The 19,105-nt window shown below is 50.4% G+C and overlaps 1 protein-coding gene and 1 long non-coding RNA gene across 19 annotated transcripts in view; one reads left to right on the top strand and one right to left on the bottom strand.

Annotated features, from left to right (window-relative positions):
* Positions 1-4,092, bottom strand: part of CCDC166 (coiled-coil domain containing 166) — a 5,700-nt gene extending 1,608 nt beyond the window's left edge. The window contains exon 1 of the mRNA XM_423953.7: positions 3,974-4,092. The gene's annotated coding sequence lies outside the window, so the exon portion shown is untranslated. The remainder of the gene's footprint in view (positions 1-3,973) is intronic.
* LOC121110129 overlaps positions 1-19,105 on the top strand; it is a 22,809-nt gene extending 3,704 nt beyond the window's left edge. The window contains exons 2-4 of one of the 18 annotated variants that reach the window (XR_006937270.1): positions 5,416-5,557; positions 13,552-13,638; positions 15,775-15,952. This is a non-coding gene — a long non-coding RNA (uncharacterized LOC121110129). Of the gene's footprint in view, positions 1-1,488; positions 4,181-5,415; positions 16,804-18,929 lie in introns of those variants that run through there. The other 17 variants (XR_006937259.1, XR_006937271.1, XR_006937265.1 and 14 more) reach the window with 17 other exon arrangements.

Here is a 19,105-nt window from a genome sequence, read left to right as displayed (position 1 = left end):
CCACACTCAATACCAGCCCAGGCTGCCCACGGCCCCATCCAGCCTGGCCTTCAACACCTCCACGGATGGACGGGGCATCCACAGCCTCTCTGGGCAGCTGTTCCAGCACCTCCCCACTCTCTGAGGAAAGAACTTAACCCTGCTGGTCACAGGCATTCAACCAGACTGTGCCGCTGATGACCACTCTCTGAGCTTTGCCAGCCAGCCGGTTCTCAGTCCACCTCCCCGTCCACTCACCTGTCCTGCACTTGTAAGTTTCATAACAAGGATGCTGTGGGAGATGCCTTGCTGAAGTCAAGGCACACAACGCCCACTGCTCTTCCTCCATCTACCCAGCCAGTGATGATATCACTGAAGGCTACCAGGTTGCTGGAGCATGATTTCCCCTTGGTAAAATCCATGTTGACTAAACCCGATAACCTTCTCTTCCAGTTGCTTGCACACAGCATCCAGAACAAATTGTTCCATCCATCACCTTTCCAGGGACAGAGGTGAGGCTGACTGGCCTGTAGTTTCCCAGATCCTCCTCCTTGCCCTTTCTGAAGACTGGAGTGACACCGGGTATCCCCCAGGCTTCACTACCTCTCCCACTCACCCAAACCTTTCAGAGATGATAGAGAGCAGTTCAGCAATCACCTCTTCCAGCTCCCTCAACACACGTGAGTGTATCCCATTGGGGCCATGGATGTGTGTTGATTTTGGCTAGATGTTCTCTGGCCATCTCCTCATGCCTAGGGAAGCCTTCTGTTCCCCAGACTCTCTCTTACCTCCAAGGTTTGAGAGTCCTGAGGAGCAGCCTTTGTAGTAAAGACAAGCAAAGAAAGCATTCAGTATCTCTGCCTTCTCAGGGTCCCCTGTTACCAGGACTGTTATCAGTCCTGTCATCACCTTCCTGGACCTTTGTTGGACTCCCACCAGTCTGTTCATGTCTCGTCAGTACTGGGGAGCCCATCATTGAGCCTAGTACTGCAAGGACAGCCTCACCAGAACTGAGCAGGTGTTATGGAGCTTCATGATCTGATAAGCAACTGCTAAGGGAGAGGAAGGAGAGGGTTCTGGTTTTGAGAAATACAAAGATACCATCCTCCCCTGCAGCCTCACATATAAACCTCCATTTATTTAACATCTGAAAACTGAACATTTACGGCAGGGATTTCCCTATTGGCTCCCAGCAAACTTCACTGAGAACAGAGATCAAGATCAGTGATACTGAGGCATCCTGAAAATACTCAGATCTGTCTCATTCTGCTGCTGAAAGGTGACTGCAGCAGAGTGGGGCTGGTCTCTGCTCACTGCTGACAGGTGACAGGACGAGGGGAAATGGCCTCAAGGTGCACCAGGGTAAGTTTGGGTTGGATATCAGGAAGAACTTATTTACTGAAAGGGTTGTTAAGCACTGGAATGAGCTGCCCAGAGGGATGTTTGGGTCACCATCCCTGGCTGTGTTTAACAGCCATCTGGATGTGGTGCTCAGGGACATGATTGAGCGGAGGGCTGTTAGGGTTGGGGTAGGATGGTTGGGTTGTGGTTGGATTCAGTGCTCTTTAAGGTTTTTTTCAGCCTGAGCAATTCTATGATTCTATGCTGACAATCTCCTCTTGCTGGCTGTACTCTATCAGGGTGTTTGAAGCAAATGACATACAAAGGTCAGCCTCAACCATTCGTCATTAAACTGAGACAGGGGAGGTTTAGGTTGGATATGAGAAGGAAGTTTTTCCCCCAGAGGGTGGTGATGCACTGAACAGGTTGCCCAAGGAGGCTGTGGATGCCCCATCCCTGCAGGCATTCAAGGCCAGGCTGGATGTGGCTCTGGGCAGCCTGGGCTGGTGGTTGGCGACCCTGCACACAGCAGGGGGTTGGAACTCAATGAGCATTATGGGCCTTTGCAACCTAGGCCGTTCTAGGATTCTATGATCATTCTGTGAAAGGTTGATTGTAGCCACTGAAGCCTCGTCTCTTGTATTTCCATGATAGCAGCCAAAAGATAGAAGCTAATATCTTGCAGCTTGCCAGAGCTATCTTCTGCAGTAAGCCTATGGCTGCCCAAAAGCTGTTTGAACATTATCCTGGGCAGCCTGCTCTTGGTGTCCCTGCCTGAGTGAGGGGATTGAACGAGGTTACCCCCAGGAGTCCCTTCCAACCTCAATCATTTTGTGATTATTTGAAATTATGAGGGTAAAGTAATGGGAATGCAAAAGACTCAGGGAGTTAGCTTTAGCCAATGAGACAGGCTGCAGGCTGAGGGAAGAGGCAGCTCTGGAATGCGTACCATGTGTGTGGGGTGCCATGTGTGTGGGGTACCATGCGTGTAGGGTGCCATGTGTGTGGGGTGCCATGTGTGTGGGGTGCCGTGTGTGGGGTGCCATGTGTGTTGGATGCCATGTATGTGGGGTGCTATGTGTATGGGGTACCAGGTGTGTGGGATGCCATGTGTGTGGGGTGCCACGTGTGTAGGGTGCCATGTATGTGGGGTGTCGTGTGTGGGGTGCCATGTATGTGGGGTACCAGGTGTGTGGGATGCCGTGTGTGGGGTACCATGTATGTGGGGTACCAGGTGTGTGGGATGCCATGCGTATGGGATGCCATGCATGTGGGGTGCCATGCATGTGGGGTGCCATGTATATAGGGTGCCATGTGTGTGCGGTACCGTATATGTGGGGTACCATGTGTGTGAGCAGAGGACCTCTGGGCTTCTTATCAGACATACACCCGGGTTATCACAGAAAGAGAACATCTCAGATTTGAGCCCAGAGTGAGGAGATGTACATGAGTGCAAATGCTGGCAGGACTTAACCAAGTTGCTTGTAAAACCAGCCACAGCAATTTGCGCCTTTAGAGCACAGGATTTGTTTCCAGAGGGCAAAACACGAATAAGGGATGCTGAGACACAGTGACAATACAGAAGCTGCACAGGTCAGAAGTGCATCCTTTTCCCTTTAGTTTCAGAGTAATGTTTTGGTCTCGTTGTCTGTGTGATGCAGTGTCACGCTGGTAAATGAAGCTGAGTTAATCCCAAAGCTGAGAAGTAAGATGATGTTCTGTAACCAAGTAAAGAGAAAACCAAGTGAAGGTGATGGGATAATCCAGATCCTTTAAAAACATGTCTTCTGCATGCATCCAATGATTGAAACAGAGCACTAAATAGGAAGGTGAGTAATTAGACCTAATTTTTGTGATGTCAGAGGGAGGGAATTGCTGAGCTAACAGTAAATGGTGGCTCTTTGAGTGCACATTCAGGCTGTGACCACTGCACCCACAGTCCTACCCCAAGGATTTGCTGTTTTTTAGCAGACATTTTGTCAGAGGTTTTTAACATTCAGCACTCTGTATTAAAACTGTGGAGCTGCCTGCAGTGCAGGAGGCAGTTAATTCCACAGCAGATCCCAAAGGAAGGAGAGCAGATCAAAGATTCATGCAGACACAGTCAGGAAACAGAGGAGCGAACTGTGTATTGTGTGCTGCATTTCTCAGTCATTCCAAAGGGGAACAGCACAGCCCAGGATGTGGAGCTGGAGAGGAGTCTGATCAGTCCCATGTTTTAATGAGCACCTGGGAATGAACCTTACTGCATCCTGCTGCATCCAGTGGGCTCTCTTAAAGAAAGTAGGCAGGGTTTGAGTAGATTGGTGAACAGAATAGAATAGATGTATTAATTAGAAATGTCTTGTGATAGTAACAGCAGAGCAGGGTCCAAGCTGGGAACATGGCAGCTGTATGAGGAGCAGAGCAGGCAGAGGGAGACATGAGAGTCAGTGCTGAAAGCCCTGTGGCTGTGTTCTGGGAGCAGTTCCTAAGAGCTGGATGGGAGTTACAGGGGCACACAGCACTCAGTTAATGCTATGTGTCTCTATGGGAAAGAAAACTGCAGAGCTTCACCAATGTGAGAGGAGTGACTGAATCTGCACTGAAAAACTCAGACCTTGCTACAGTTGGTATTACGCAAAACATCTCCATAAAAACCCTCAACACCAACCTTTCCTGCTGTTGTGGTCTTCACAGCCTTCCCATGGAGACCCTTCTGGCTGTCCCTGGCTCGCTGGACGGCATTTGCTTACAGTGAGCTCTGACCAGCTGTGTTTGTAAGCTGTGTGTGTCCATGGTGATGAAATGCTGCGCAGTCACAAGAGCTGCTTGGGAATGAGGTTCTCAGAGCTGCTTCTGTTCCCAGCTGGACTGTGAGGTCTGACTCTGACACTCCATGTTTCCCATTGGAGTCCATTTAGCAGAAGGGCAGTTTGGCTTATAAGAATATGATTTTTTTGTGGCCACTGTATTAATAGGGAAACAGCTTCAGCTACCTATTGGGATTTGCTGTAGGAAAAGTTATGTCTTAAGCCACACTCCTCCTTAAGAATTAAATAAATGCCAGTATTTACTCCAGCATTTTCCTTTCAGTACCTAAAGGGAACCTACAAACAGGAGGGGAGGCAACTCTTTGAGAGGGGAGATAAGAGCAGGACAAGGGGCAATGGTTTGAAGCTGAAGGAGGGCAGATTGAGGTTGGATGTGAGGGGGAAGTTCTTGACAGAGAGAGTGGGAGGTGCTGGAACAGCTGCCCAGAGAGGCTGTGGATGCCCTGTCCATCCGTAGTGGTGATGAAGGCCAGGTTGGATGGGGCCGTGGGCAGCCTGGGCTGGTATTGAGTGTGGAGGTTGGTGGCCCTGTGTGTGGTGGGGGGTTGGAGCTTCGTGATCCTTGGGGTCCCTTCCAACCCAACCATCCTGTGGTTCTGTGATTTCTGATCCCTGTATTTGGGTATTCCTTCCAACAGGCTGTCAAGCAGTCCCACACAGAGCTAGAAAGGGGCTTGTGTAGGGGAAAGTATTTGTGACATTTCAAAGGCATTTTGGAGATGCAGTTCTTGTTTTTAGGGAGATTCCTCGTTTTGAAAAAGAAACTGAGAGGTATTTCCTGCATTCTGATGGGAAAACCAGTGCTCATTAACTCACACAGAGCAGTGCTTCCCAGTGTTCTGGTAGAATCCCTTGTGTTTCACTTAATGCCTGTTACTTCTTGCTCTGTCACTGGGCACCTCTGCAAACAGCCTGGCTTCATCCTCTTTGCAGTCCTCTCTTCAGTTGTTTATAGACATTAATCAGACCCTCCTGAGCAGCCTTTACTGTTGGAAGAACTGCCCCAGCTCTCAGACTCTCCTTAAAGCAGAGGGGCTCCATTCCCTTGATCATCTTGATGGACCTACATTACACTCTCCCCCATTCTCCAATACTTCCCAAAGTTGATAAAGTTCAGCAGTCGCCTCTGCCAACTCCCTCAGCACACGTGGATGCACCCCATGCAATGAAGCTGCCAGGTCCAGTGATGTTGTGGTCTTCCAGCTACCTGTGTTTGCTTCTCTGGTTCTCACTGGAGCAAGAATAAAATCCTCTTTCTTATTCCTTTTTTTCTTTTCTATAGAACTGCAAAAGCATTGGAGAGAAGTTGGATCGCATCAAGGGTGCATGTTTTTGGATGCTGCTTCGGTAGGGATGAGCATAAGGAAGGAGAAGAATACTTGGTGCCCTGCTTAACAACCTACAGTGAAGTACTGAATGTGGAGGTTGGTGGTCCTGCCTGTGGTGGGGGGTTGGAACTTCATGATCCTTGGGGTCCCTTCCAACCCAACCATTCTGTGGTTCTGTGATTGTTCCCCTCTGAATAACCCTTGTATTTTGTGAGGTCTATTAGTCTAACTCCCCTGAAGTGATGCCCAACAATGCCTTTCTTCTCCAAATGCATGATGAGAAAGCGAAATGAGCCCAGTGGTTACTGCTTGTGCATAGTGAATGTGCCCTGAAATCCTTTCTTTTCATGATAAACTGTCCTCTGGAATAATGTCTCAGCACTGTGACAGTCCTGTCTCCAGCATGCTGTGGAACCCTGCGTCTCTTCAAACCTGAGGTGCCTGTTTCCATCAGCTTTTCTTTCCTTTCCTCTTCTGAGAGAGCACAGTGAGATTCCCTGCACTGGGAGAACCAGCCAGGATGCTGTCAGAAAGCCAATCAGGCTTTGCGTCGCACAAAGGGACGTGATGGTGAAGGACTCTTCTTAGCACCAAGGAAATGAAAGTTTCTTGAGTCCTCTTCCTTAAAGTATTATAGAACGAATTTTGAGTACTGCTTATGAAAATGGGCTTGATAATTTGAAGTTTATTAAGACTGTGCTAAAATCTTCCTCCGAAGCAATGCTCTTGCTGCATTGTCTCCCTTCTGTCTGAAGCTGATGCAAGCAGCCTGCCACTGGAGCGCAGCCTGGCTGAAGGTCTGGGAAACAAGACAGAGGTTGATAAGGCACCAAAGGAGAGGTACCTATACTAAACAGGCACCTGGATTTGATGCACCGATTTTCTGTTTCTGCTTTGGATTTGTTCTTTCCTGTGGCTGTTCTCTTTGCATGCTGCTGGAGGCCTTAACCCCCAGGACTGACGGCTTCCTTTCCTGTCCTGTTCTGAAATGTGAACCTGAAGTTGACATTTACACCTCCTCTGTGATTTGTCCCATTCTGCTTGGTAGTTAAGTCCCCAGATCTCTGAATGAAGGACTGGGATTGCACTCAGTGTGAAGCAGAACAGGTAGTAGCTAGGTATTACACCGGCCTTTCGTGAAATAAGACTATTTCCATACAGCCTTAAAAATTAACCTTCAAGGGTTAAAAAAATAATCATCACTTATCCTCTTGCGTGCGTGCTGAATCGCTCCTGACCACCGCTGTCAGGAAGCTGGCTCTAGGGGGGCATTCATTTTCTACTTCTTCCGTGAGCCATCATAAGACACAGATGCTTGGGCAAAAGTAGAATAAAAGCATGCCATGAGCAGAAGTTTGGGATGCTAATGCTGAGATGCAGTCTGAGAAAGTAATGAAACAGACCAACGTTTTGTACAGTAGCTGTGGGTCTATGAAGGGGCTCTTGGGGAGGTGGGCTGCAAACTGGCTGAAGGAAAGAAGCCAGAGTTGTGGTCAGTGAGACAGTCTAGTTGGAGGCCTGTATCTGGTGGAGTCCATCAAGAGTCAGTACTAAGACCTGCACTATTCCATATATTCATCAATGACTTGGATGAGGGAATAAAGTGCAGTGTCAGGAGGTTTGCTGATGACACAAAGCTGGGAGGAGTGGCTGAATGCCAGAAGGCTGTGCTGCCATCCATAGAGACCTGGACAGGCTGGAGAGCTGGGCAGGGAGAAATTGAATGAAATAGAACAAGGGCAAGTTTAGGGTGTTGCAGCTGGGCAAGAACAACCCCAGGTGCCAGGATAGGTTGGGGACTGAGCTGTTGGAGAACAGCGTACGGGAAGGGGACCTGGGGGTCCTGGTGGACTGCAGGAGGACCATGAGCCAGCACTGTGCCCTTGTAGCCAAGAAAGCCAATAGCATCCTGGGATGTATTGTAGGGGCTGTCGTTAGCAGGGCAAGAGAGGTTCTCCTCCACCTCTACTCTGCCCTGGTGAGACCACATCTGGAGTACTGTGTCCAGTTCTGGGCCCCTCCAATCCAAGGGTGGGGAACTGCTTGAGAGAGTCCAGAACAGAGACACAGAGGTGAGGAAGGGAATGCAGCACCTCCCTTACAAGGAGAGGCTGAGGGAGCTGAGTCTCTTTAGATTGGAGGAGGCTGAGGGTGACCTCATTAATGTTTATAAATATGTAAGGGGTGAGTGTCAGGAGGATGGAGCCAGGCTCTTCTCAGTGACATCCAATGATAGGACAAGGGGCAATGGGTGCAAACTGGAACACAGGAGGATCCACATAAATACGAGAAGAAACTTCTTCATGGTGAGAAACAGAACACTGGAATGGGCTGCCCAGGAAGGTGGTGGGGTTTCCTTCTGTGGAGACATTCAGAACATGTTCCTGGGTGCCCTGATCCAGGTGTTCCTGCTCCAGCAGGGGGATTGGACCGGGTGATCTTCCAAGGTCCCTTCCAAGCCCTGACACTGTGATTCTGTGATTCGAGCTGTGTAAGAAGAGATGGTGTGATGGAGCTGAGAGCTCCAATGCTGCGCAGATTGTGCACTGTAGCCCTTCCGTGTCTCCTTGTTGACACAAGGAAATAAACACATGGAGGAAACAGAGGAACTCATGGTTCTTCATTTCTGCTGCTGACAAAAGGAATGCCTTATTTACTTGTTTTTAAGCACCTGGAAGAGAAGAGGGGAGTGCAATTGAACAGGGCTTCTCCTGAAGACATGCACTTCTTTTGAGCTCTCATGGATTTAATCTATCAGACAAGAAGGGTATTGTGAAATCCCCAGGAAGTGGTCTAACAGAACAGGCCAGAGCTTTGTGTTTGAGGAACTCAGACTGCCTGTAAATGCTGCAGAGGGGAGCTGGGGTGACTTTCTGTTGCATAACAAGAATGCGGCTGATGAGAGGCGGAGTGCATTGCTGGGACAATGCAGCTTTCCATGTTGGAAAAGCAAAGTTTTGGAAAAGTGTTTCCATGGCAAAAAAGTGCATCTTCTCATAGGCAAATGTCAGTGAACCAAATGGTGTTAACATGCTTTTGGAAGGATTAACCCTTTTGAAAGGATTATCCATCAGACACTCTTAATGAAATCACCCTTGATTTATTTATTCTTGTCCTATTCTTACATGTGTTTTGCTTCTTTCCAACCCTCTGAAGCAAAGAGCCATGAGATAATGAGCAAGTTGTAAAAGACAGATGGGGAAGAGGAGCTTCAGAAGGATGTGGCAGCTGTGCCATCAGCTGTTGAAGAAGCAGTCAAAGGTAAAACTCCAGAAACTTGAAGGCCTGAATCCACCCTGGTTTCGGGGTCAGCCCATCAGCTTGCCAGGAGGTTACTGGAGAAATCTCAGGGGGTTTTCTTGAAAGTTCGGGAAAAAACTTATAAATCAATGCTTCTAAATATCAAAATGGTGAGGCATCACAGCATCACAGAATGGTTGGGTTGGAAGGGACCCCAAGGATCACGAAGCTCCAAACCCCCACCACACACAGGGCCACCAACCTCCACACTCAATACCAGCCCAGGCTGCCCACGGCCCCATCCAACCTGGCCTTCAACACCTCCACGGATGGACGGGGCATCCACAGCCTCTCTGGGCAGCTGTTCCAGCACCTCACCACTCTCTCTGTCAAGAACTTCCCCCTCACATCCAACCTCAACCTGCCCTCCTTCAGCTTCAAACCATTGCCCCCTGTCCTGCTCTTATCTCCCCTCTCAAAGAGTTGCCTCCCCTCCTGTTTGGAGGCTCCCTTTAGGTCCTGGAAGGCTGCAATGAGCTCACCCCGCAGCCTTCTCTTCTCCAGGCTCAGCAAGCCCAGCTCCCTCAGCCTGTCTTTGTAGGGGAGGTGCTGCAGCCCTCTGAGCATCTTTGTGGCCTCCTCTGGACCCTCTCCAACAGCTCCCTGTCTTTCTTGCGTTGGGGTCCCCAGGCATGGACGCAGTACTGCAGATGGGGCCTCACGAGGGCAGAGCAGAGGGGGACAATCACCTCCCTGTCCCTGCTGGCCACCCCTCTGCTGCTGGAGCCCAGGATCCCGTTTGCTTTCCGTGCTGTAAGAGCACACTGCTGGCTCATGGTCAGCTTCACACTGCTGCCATCAGCTGCCCCTGCTCCCCTCTCTAATGTTTCCACACTGGCTTCTGGTACAGCATTGCCATCAGCAGTTCTTTCCTCTCATTCCCTCCTGTTTGCTCAGGTATTTCTCTAGTTGCACAGTGACACTTTTTTTTTTTTTCATTAGCCACCGCAACCACCACCAACCAAAACAAAACCAAAAAACCTCTGTTCACAATTACTGCCAAACATACAATGGCCACTGCACAGAAATGAGAGATCATGGATCCTAGGATGGCCTGGGTTGAAAAGGACCACAATGCTCATCCCGTTCCAACCCCCTGCTGTGTGCAGGGTCGCCAACCAGCAGACCAGGCTGCCCAGAGCCACATTTAGCCTGGCCTTGGATGCCTGCAGGGATGGGGCATCCACAACCTCCTTGGGCAATCTGTTCAGTGCGTCACCACCCTCTGGGGGAAAAACTTCCTCCTAATGGAGGAAGATGATGGCTTGAGATGATTGCTCAGCCTCCGACTGCTCTCAGAATTCCCATTGAGAACATCTGCTGGCTGAGTGTAAGAGCAGAGTCTGCATGCTAAAGCAGCTCAATGCCCCCAGCTAACCATGGAAGTTTGTCCCTCAAGCTGCTCCCACTCATCATCAGCTGCCATTCTGAACCCCACTGTGCAAAACAGCAAAACCTCTACTGCGAATGGCTGCAGTCACCAGAGCTCAGCCTGCTGTCCAGGTATTAGCCTTCTCCCTCCTGTTATCCATCTTAGCCCGTATTTCCCCTCCCAGAAATATAACACCACTTTGACAGTCAAAACACAAACTAGTGCTTCACTTCTCACTGCTCCTTCCTGCAGCCCCAAATGAATCCTGACGTCCCCTGCAGCACTGCACCCACTCAGAAGTAGCATGCAAAATACATTCTTCCATTTTTCATGACAGAGGGCTGCAGAAACTCCCTTCTGCATTGCAGGAAGGACGGTCCGTCCCCAGCACGCCCCTCTGTGCGCTGCAAGGATCTCTGGCAGCCTGCTGGCTGCTGCTCCCAAACACAGAACCACACCTCCCTGCTGCTAAAGAGAGAAGGGAAGAAATGTTGATTGGAATGGGCAGCCAAGGTTTGCAGAAAGGTTCCAGATTGTGCCAGAGATGGGATATCAGTGCTGAGATGCTATTTATCACTAAGGGAAACATTTGGCAGCAGGTCCACAATGCCTGCATAAGTTGTAATACCTGGGCACAGGTAGCTTTCCTGTGGCTCAGCTGGAGGAGAGGCAGGTGCTTCAGACATCAGCTCAGGGGCTCAGCTGAGACTCCTGCACAGTGTTGGGATTATCCCAAGGGAAACAATGTCTTTGGATACCCTGTTAAACCCATCTGAAATTATCCTGCAGAGCCTTAGCTCCTGACCACCACTTCTTCCCCACCCTTCACCGCTCCAAGCAGATATGGCAAACTTCTCAGAAGAAATGCCGGGCAGCAGAGACCTGGCAGACCATAACCAAGCACAGCTTGGCGTGCTTCTCCCCCTGTACTCAGCACTGGTGAGGCCGCACCTCGAGTACTGTGCCCAGTTTTGGGCCCCCCACTGTAAGAAAGACATCGAGGCCCTGGAGCGTGTCCAGAGGAGGGCAACAAAGCTGGTGAGGGCTCTGGAGCACAGGCCTGATGAGGAGCGGCTGAAGGAGCTGGGATTGTTCAGTCTGGAGAAGAGGAGGCTCAGGGGAGACCTTACTGCTCTCTATAACTACCTGAAGGGAGGTTGCAGTGAGCTGGGGGCCAGCCTCTTCTCTCGTGTGACAGTGATAGGACTAGAGGGAATGGCTTCAAGCTGCGCCAGGGAAGATTCAGGCTGGACATTAGGAAATACTACTTGTCTGAAAGGGTGGTCAGGCACTGGAATGGGCTGCCCAGGGAGGTGGTGGAGTCATCGACCCTGGTGGTGTTCAAAGAGCATTTGGATGTTGTGTTGAGGGACATGGTTTAGCGGGAACCATTGGTGAAGGGCGAATGGTTGGACTGGATGATCATGTGGGTCTCTTCCAACCTTAGCAATTCTATGATTCTATGATTTTATGAGCTGGCAGGAGGGCAGTGCCCGCTCTTTGCTACCACCCTGCTCCAGCAGGTTAAGTAGTCTGAGCCACGCTGTCCTTTTGCAGCTGAGGAGAAAAGACTTTTGGCACCTAATGCCAACATTTCTCACTAAGATACACCCAAGGCATTGAATCCTCTTCCCCCTACCTTCTTCCAGTCCTTCCCTAGGAATAGAAACCATTAAGATTTTACAGCAAACACATCTACACTGCAAGAACACACTGAACCACCTACAGCAGTGAAACATGGTTTTGTAGACTGGGTTTGAAAACACACCTTTAGACAGCTGTCTGCCTGTAGCCAAAAGGAAACTGAGCAGGAAAATGAGTCCAGCCTGAAACGTGCCCATGTTATCAGCCCAGGTTCGCAGTGGGCGCAGAACCCATCCAGTGATTGAGGTAACGAATGACCAGCGGGTCTCCCCCTGTTTCACCCTTAAAAATGAGAAAAAGGAAGAAAAAACGAGCAAAAGAAGCCCAGCCATACCTTTCCACACAGGGCAGAAATGGGAGCAGCGGTCGTCTCCCTGCTGAGACACGATGGGAACATCTCAGAGGAAGCCCAGGCTCTTTGGTTCTCTCCACAGGGATTTCCTACGCTCCTGGCAAGAGCTGCCTTCACTCCTTCTCCAACGGCCTCGATCCCCGAAATCTCCTTTTGGAAAGGAGCCCTACAGAAAGAATCAGCACATGAAAAATAATGAGGAATAAGCATTTTGCCAGCTTTCTTCTGATACACACTTTAGACTCTTGAGTGGGGCAAGGTCTCAACATCAGCTGGTTACAAGAACTGTCCCAAAATACATCCAGCTTCTGTACAGCTGCCATTATTTCTGACAGCAAGTGTTATCACAGAGTCACAGAATGGTTGGGTTGGAAGGGACCCCAAGGATCACGAAGCTCCAACCCCTCACCACACACAGGGCCACCAACCTTCACACTCAATACCAGCCCAGGCTGCCCACGGCCCCATCCAACCTGGCCTTCAACACCTCCACGGATGGACGGGGCATCCACAGCCTCTCTGGGCAGCTGTTCCAGCACCTCACCACTCTCTCTGTCAAGAACTTCCCCCTCACATCCAACCTCAACCTGCCCTCCTTCAGCTTCAAACCATTGCCCCCTGTCCTGCTCTTATCTCCCCTCTCAAAGAGTTGCCTCCCCTCCTGTTTGGAGGCTCCCTTTAGGTCCTGGAAGGCTGCAATGAGCTCACCCCGCAGCCTTCTCTTCTCCAGGCTCAACAAGCCCAGCTCCCTCAGCCTGTCTTTGTAGGGGAGGTGCTGCAGCCCTCTGAGCATCTTTGTGGCCTCCTCTGGACCCTCTCCAACAGCTCCCTGTCTTTCTTGCGTTGGGGTCCCCAGGCCTGGACGCAGTACTGCAGATGGGGCCTCACGAGGGCAGAGCAGAGAGGGACAATCACCTCCCTGTCCCTGCTGGCCACCCCTCTGCTGCTGGAGCCCAGGATCCCATTTGCTTTCCTTGCTGTAAGAGCACACTTCTGGCTCATGGTCAGCTTTTCACCCACCAGGACCCCCAGGTCCTTCTCTGCAGGGCTGCTCTCAAGGACTGCTCCTTCTAGTCTGTATAAATGCCTGGGATTCCTCCGGCCCAAGTGCCAACCCTTGCACTTTGCTGTGTTGAGACTCATTAGGTTCACCTGGGCCCATCTTTCAAGCCTGTTGAGGTCCCTCTGAATGGCATCCCTTCCTTCCACTGTGTCAGCTGCACCACTCAGCTGGGTGTCAGTGGCAAACTGCTGAGGGTGCACTCAATTTTGTCATCGATGTCATTGATAAAGATGTTAAAAAGCACCTGTCCCAGGACAGACCCCTGGGGGACACCGTTTGTTACTGGCCTCCATCTGGACATAGCACTGTTAATCACCACCCTCTGTCTGTGGCTTTTCAACCAATTCGTTATCCACCAGGTGGTCCACCCATCAAATCCACATCTCTCCAACTTGAAGATAAGGATGTGGTGGAGGGCCACGTAAAAGGCCATTGCACAAGTCCAGGTAAATGACATCGGTTGCCTTCCTTTTGCCCACAAATGCTGTCACTCCATCATAGAAGGCCACCAGATTGGTTGGGCATGGTAAAGCCATGCTGGTTGTCTTGGATCACATGCTCCTTCCTCATGTGATCTAGCATGTCTCCGAGGTGGATCTGTTCTTCACCATCTTCTTCATAGTTACACAATTGAATCAAATAACTGGTGTTGCTGTCATGAATAAAACCTCTTTGTTTTCTACTCCTGCTGCAGCTGCAGCAGCTGCACCAGCATGACTCACATGTTTGACAAACCTCCAGCTCTGGCTTAGCCAGGCACAGCAGCAGTCCATCTCCCTCCCAGCTCACTCACCAGCATGCTGCTGTGCCACAGAGTCAGCATGCCAGCGAGAGCATGCAGCACCCATCAGCCTCCTCCCACTCTCACTGCCAGCTGGGATGAGGGCTGATGCAGCGTGCCCACCCCAGCCCAGCTCTTCTGCTGAGACCCCTCCCAGTGACCACCCAGCACCAAACCCAGCTCTCCTGTTCGTCCTGATCAGCCCAAGCTGTGCCCAGCTCATGCACACGCCTCAGTGGTGCTTCTGATGGGCTCTCACGGGGTGACCTGTTCCAAGGAGGCCCAGATCTCAGTCTCCCTGTGCAGCACGCTCACCAGAGCACCAGCTCTGCTCACCAGCTGTGGGACAAATGATCCCACCCCAGCAATGATTACAACCTTGATGAGTGCCCGCAGCACTACTGTGCTTTCATTGTAAGCAAAGGGAGGGGTCACCTCCTAGATCCAAATTTTAAGAAACCAACAGAAGGGTCACCCAATGAGGTTATCTGAAGTAAAATAACAGAGTAAGGTCACTCTTCTGCATCCAGCTCAGACCACCTTCTCACTCAGGCATCACACAATCAGACCAAGGAGATGTTGCCTCTGGCTGCCTCCAGCTTGGAAGTCAGAAGGGTTTGGGCTTCCAAACACTCAGAAAGCATTTGGATGAGCCAGCTTCCTGCTGGGGAGCCCTCCGGCATCACTGCTGCCTCCTCCAGTACTGTACCCACAGATGCTTCGGAACTCATTAGCATGGACTTCCTTCCTCCCATCAGCAGCTACTCCTGCACTGACCTTCATTCATGCTGGGATACCATCCACTTCCAGCACGAGCTGACCTGTAAGGTGGAGAAAGGAAATGTAGGATTAATGCAAATGCAGAAGACCAAGACTGTGTCTCCACCACGTACTGCAGCCTTGGGAAGTCAGCTGCAACTACAACCTTTGTCAGAATTTAAACAGGCACCGTACATTAAGTGTGACCTCTGAAATTACTGCCATGATCAGAAATAGACGTTGAAATTGCACACTTAACTGTAGGTGGTTACCTCCAAATGCTTTTGCTTTGGGGAAAATATGGACTCGGAATTGAAGGACACGAAAAAAAATGACATCTACTTCACTGTAGGTGGTTAAGCTTGGGAAGAGGACTTTAAAAAGAAAAGGTTTTAAACTCCTTGTAAGGCACAGAGCGATGGGATGATTGCCCATGCCTGCAGAAAGCCTGATCTGCTCTGCCACAGCTGGCTGAGTGACACAAAAGCTGAGCTGCCCATTCAGAAGCGCGTGGGGCACGGAGCGGTTACACACCAACATGCAGGATGCAAACATTACTGGGCACTTCCCCATCGAAGGGAAATTCCTTCTCCCTGCCACGCCATGTCCACACCGCTCCTCAGGGCTGCGCTCACACAGCACAGAATGCAGACACTCTTTTGTCATCATGGTGGTTTTTGATAGACCCAAACAAGGAGACCTCAGGTTGCCGTGTGGGCTCCTAGGTGACACTGCCATTTCCAAGCCATTGCAGCCCAGGGGCAAAGAAAGTAAAATGCCTGAACAAAACATTCCACAAACACTCCTTAACTGCACAGATCCAACTGCAGGCACTCATCCAACCTGAGCCATCAGTCATTCCTAGCCACGTGCTCTTCCTCCCATCACGCTCAGTATCACGCGCCCATCACACAGCTTACATGACTTAGTTTTTCTCTTCTTTCTGGAGGTGCCCTTGGTTCTCAGCCTTATCTTCTTACGCTGTTTATCTCACTCTGCAGCTCCTGCTCTGAGTAGCCTTTTTTGTATTCCCACATGACAGGTATAAAACGAAGCTGCAGCCCCTGCCACCAAGGTCAGCTCTTCAGCACTCATTACCCGAGGAGCACTTGGCAACTCATGCAAACTGAGCACTGCAAGGAAGATTGTTGCACTTCTTTTCCTGGATCAGAAATTAATTTTCCTACCTAGAAATTGGGAAAAAAAAAAAAAAAAAAGCCTGACATAAAGCAGACAGGATTGTTACAATGGAATTCTGGAAGGCAAGGGATTTGCACTCTGTTAAGAAGTTGACTGCAAAGGACAAAGAACAGCCATGACCAGGTTGAGAACTTGTGAGTAAAATCAGGGACTGTGCCGGTAAAGGCCTTCTGGAGGTCAGGGTCTGCTACAGGCTGCCTTGCCAAGGGAGCTGCTTACTGCAGCTGCCATAAGCATTGTGCTCACTGACTCTCACCCTGATGGGGGATTCCAGTCTCCCTGGGAAAATGGCATGACTGGCTGCAAGCAATCGGGGAGACTCCTGGAGTGCACTGAGAATAGCTTTGTGGTCCAGGCATTAGGCACACCAAGCAGAAGTGAAGCATTACTGGACATGGTGCACAGCAGGGGTTAAGACAGGAGGCGGTCAGGGCTATAGTGACCATGTCCTCCTTGAGTTCGTGACCTCAAGGAATGCAGGCCTGGCAAAAAGCAAAGTCAGGACCCTGAAGTACAGGAGAGCCAGCTGGAGGCTGCTCAAGGAATTATTGGACAAGATCCTCTGGAAAACTGTCTTTAGGGGCAAAGGGATGGAAAAGATCCCTTTTGGTAGCTTTTTCAGAAGAACTTCCTCAGAGCTGCAGAGCTCTCCATCCCTACCACATGAAATCAAGCAGAGGAGGCAGGAAACCAGCATGGCTGAACCTGCTGGTTACAGGGAGCAACAAGAAGGAAATGCAGAAACAGTGGAAACAGAGACATGCAGTCTGGCCACTTTGGTGGACTTCTGCAATGGAGTGACAGCTTCAGTGGGGAAAGGAAGAGCAACTGACATCACCAACCAGACTTTTGCAAGGCCTTCATGTGTTCTGTGAGTTTCCTATTAGCACTGACCATGAACAAATCCACCACTGAGCAATGTGGTGAACCCCCACTCACCTCAGCATAGGTCAGCGTGCAACTCCATCCTTCCCCCTATCCATGTACACACACACGTGTGCCACCCTGCCCCCTTTGCGCACCCATGTGCACACAACCTCGCATGCCCTCATTTGCATTCACAGAGGTGTGCAAACCATCCTTTGGAACATGTACGTACAAACACCTACCAAACAACATTCATTTGTGTGCAGAAGTGTGCAACCCAATTCCTCAGCACACCCCTGTGCAAGCACACATTTGTGCCACCCTGTCCCTGCACTCCCCACGTGCTTGCAAACACTCGTGTATCCCTATGCTTTTGCACAGCCCTGTGCCCACACACATGCGTGTAACCCCAACCTTTCACTCCCAATGTGCACACACACAATGGTACCACAGTGTCCTTGTGCGTGCACACACACGCACACAGCTGCAACTCCAACTCTTTACACGCACATACATGAGCATCCCAATCCTGACACACACACCCACATGCATGCACACTCCTATGCATAGCAAGGACACACCTGTGCAACCCCACTGCTTTGTTCACTTGTGCAAACACACACGAGTGCAACTCCATCTGTGCACTCCACATGTGCTCGCTCACTCCTGTGCAACCCCACCCCTTGTACACCCAGGGGCACAAACACACATGCAACCCCATTTGTGCACACATCCACACACAGTTGTGCAACTGCACTGCTTTGCGCAATCCTGTGCACACTCACATGTGTTTTGTACTGATTTCACTATCAGTCCCCATGTGGTCTCTTAGTGTATGGGAACTGTTGAGTCACAGCCTGAACCACTGATTGATCACCTGAGGCAGGGACTGGGTCAGCAATGGGAGCACAGGTGAAAGCAATTCACCTATGTGACAGCAAGCCAGGCTCCACTCCTCCTAGACCCCATTTAAGGGCTGACTGACAATGGGGAAGGATCTCTTTCTTGAGATCTCTTCTTTGTAGAGCTTTTCATTGTAAACCTAAATGTTTGGGTATGGGTGAGCATTCCTTCTCTGTTTGTTCCTTTGCTGTCTCACAACGATACTCTTTCCAACTGTACTTTCTTGACTGTACACGTACTAGGACGGGAGCGAAGGGGAGCAGCGTGAAACTGTTTGCTTTCACTTCTGTCTGCTGCGGGGTTGTGCTGGTGGCGGCGCAGATGCTTTGCTTTTCCTTGGGAGGGTGAGAAAGAGCTTTGGGTTAGAGGCACGTCCCATGCCAGAGCAGCCCGATGGCATGCGTGGGATCAGCAGGTCTGTCAGCACTGCTGCACACACCCCACAGCCATAGCCTTGCAAGCTGAGGTGCCTTGCTGTTTGTTGCATCCATCCCAATCCCTGTGAATGAAGACTCAGAAGGCAGTCAAGGCGTTGATCCAGCACCAGGGTGCTTTTATTCAGTAAAAGCCAGGAGGCCATGAGAGATTCGGTGTAAAGATGTTACTCATCCTCTCTTCTCATGGAGAGAGTGGCTCAGAGCCCGTTCTGCTGCCCGGTGCCTGGGACTGGAGCTCTGATTCTACGCCCCCCTCCACAAGGCTCGGCTCCTCCTCGCTGACGCTGACCTGATCCTGCATGGAGCTGCTGCTGTCGGGGCACTCGGGCTGTGCTTGGGCTGGGCTGCACTGCAATGACGCCCTATCACAGTCCAGGTCAGTGACTGTTGTTTCTAGCAGGCTCAGGTCAGTATCTTCAGCAGAGCCGGGAGAAATGAGGGCTTGAACATGGATGAGCTCCTTCTCTCCATCACTGTTGTGCTGTGGAAGGCTGTCATTCGAGCTGTAGCAATTTGTTCTTCTTAAGACCTCTCCATTGATGGGAACATGCAGTGCATTGCTGCTATTTGCTGTGGCTCTTTGGGGTGGAGAAGGGCTTGATCCACCTAGGAAGGAGTAGACACGCAAGGGTTAGTGGCAAACTTTCACAAGCTGAATTATGAGAGTGGTTCTTAAGATTTGGTTTAGTAGAGGCAGCAGGACAAAGCCAATAGGCTTTTAGCAACAGTAGTAGCACTGTCTTGAAAGGAACTGTTGTGCTTTTGTTGTTTTTCTTTCTCTTTTGTTTAGACTCCAAAGCCCTTGCAGAAAACCTTCATCCTGTTGCAGGGTTACATAGTTTGTATGGCAAACAGGTATTGGACCAGAGAGATGATCGCATTAAAAAGGAGTAATGAAATAAAAGAATCTCACCCATGTCCTGGGCTCACAGAAGGGCTCCAAGAGGAGCAATCTCCAGATAGAGA

This window comes from Gallus gallus, chromosome 2 (genome assembly GCF_016699485.2).
Source record: "Gallus gallus isolate bGalGal1 chromosome 2, bGalGal1.mat.broiler.GRCg7b, whole genome shotgun sequence".
In the NCBI taxonomy this organism is placed as follows: Eukaryota; Metazoa; Chordata; class Aves; order Galliformes; family Phasianidae; genus Gallus; species Gallus gallus.
The sequence above is the reverse complement of the archived record's forward strand: the minus strand, read 5'-3'. Positions and strand labels throughout refer to the sequence as shown.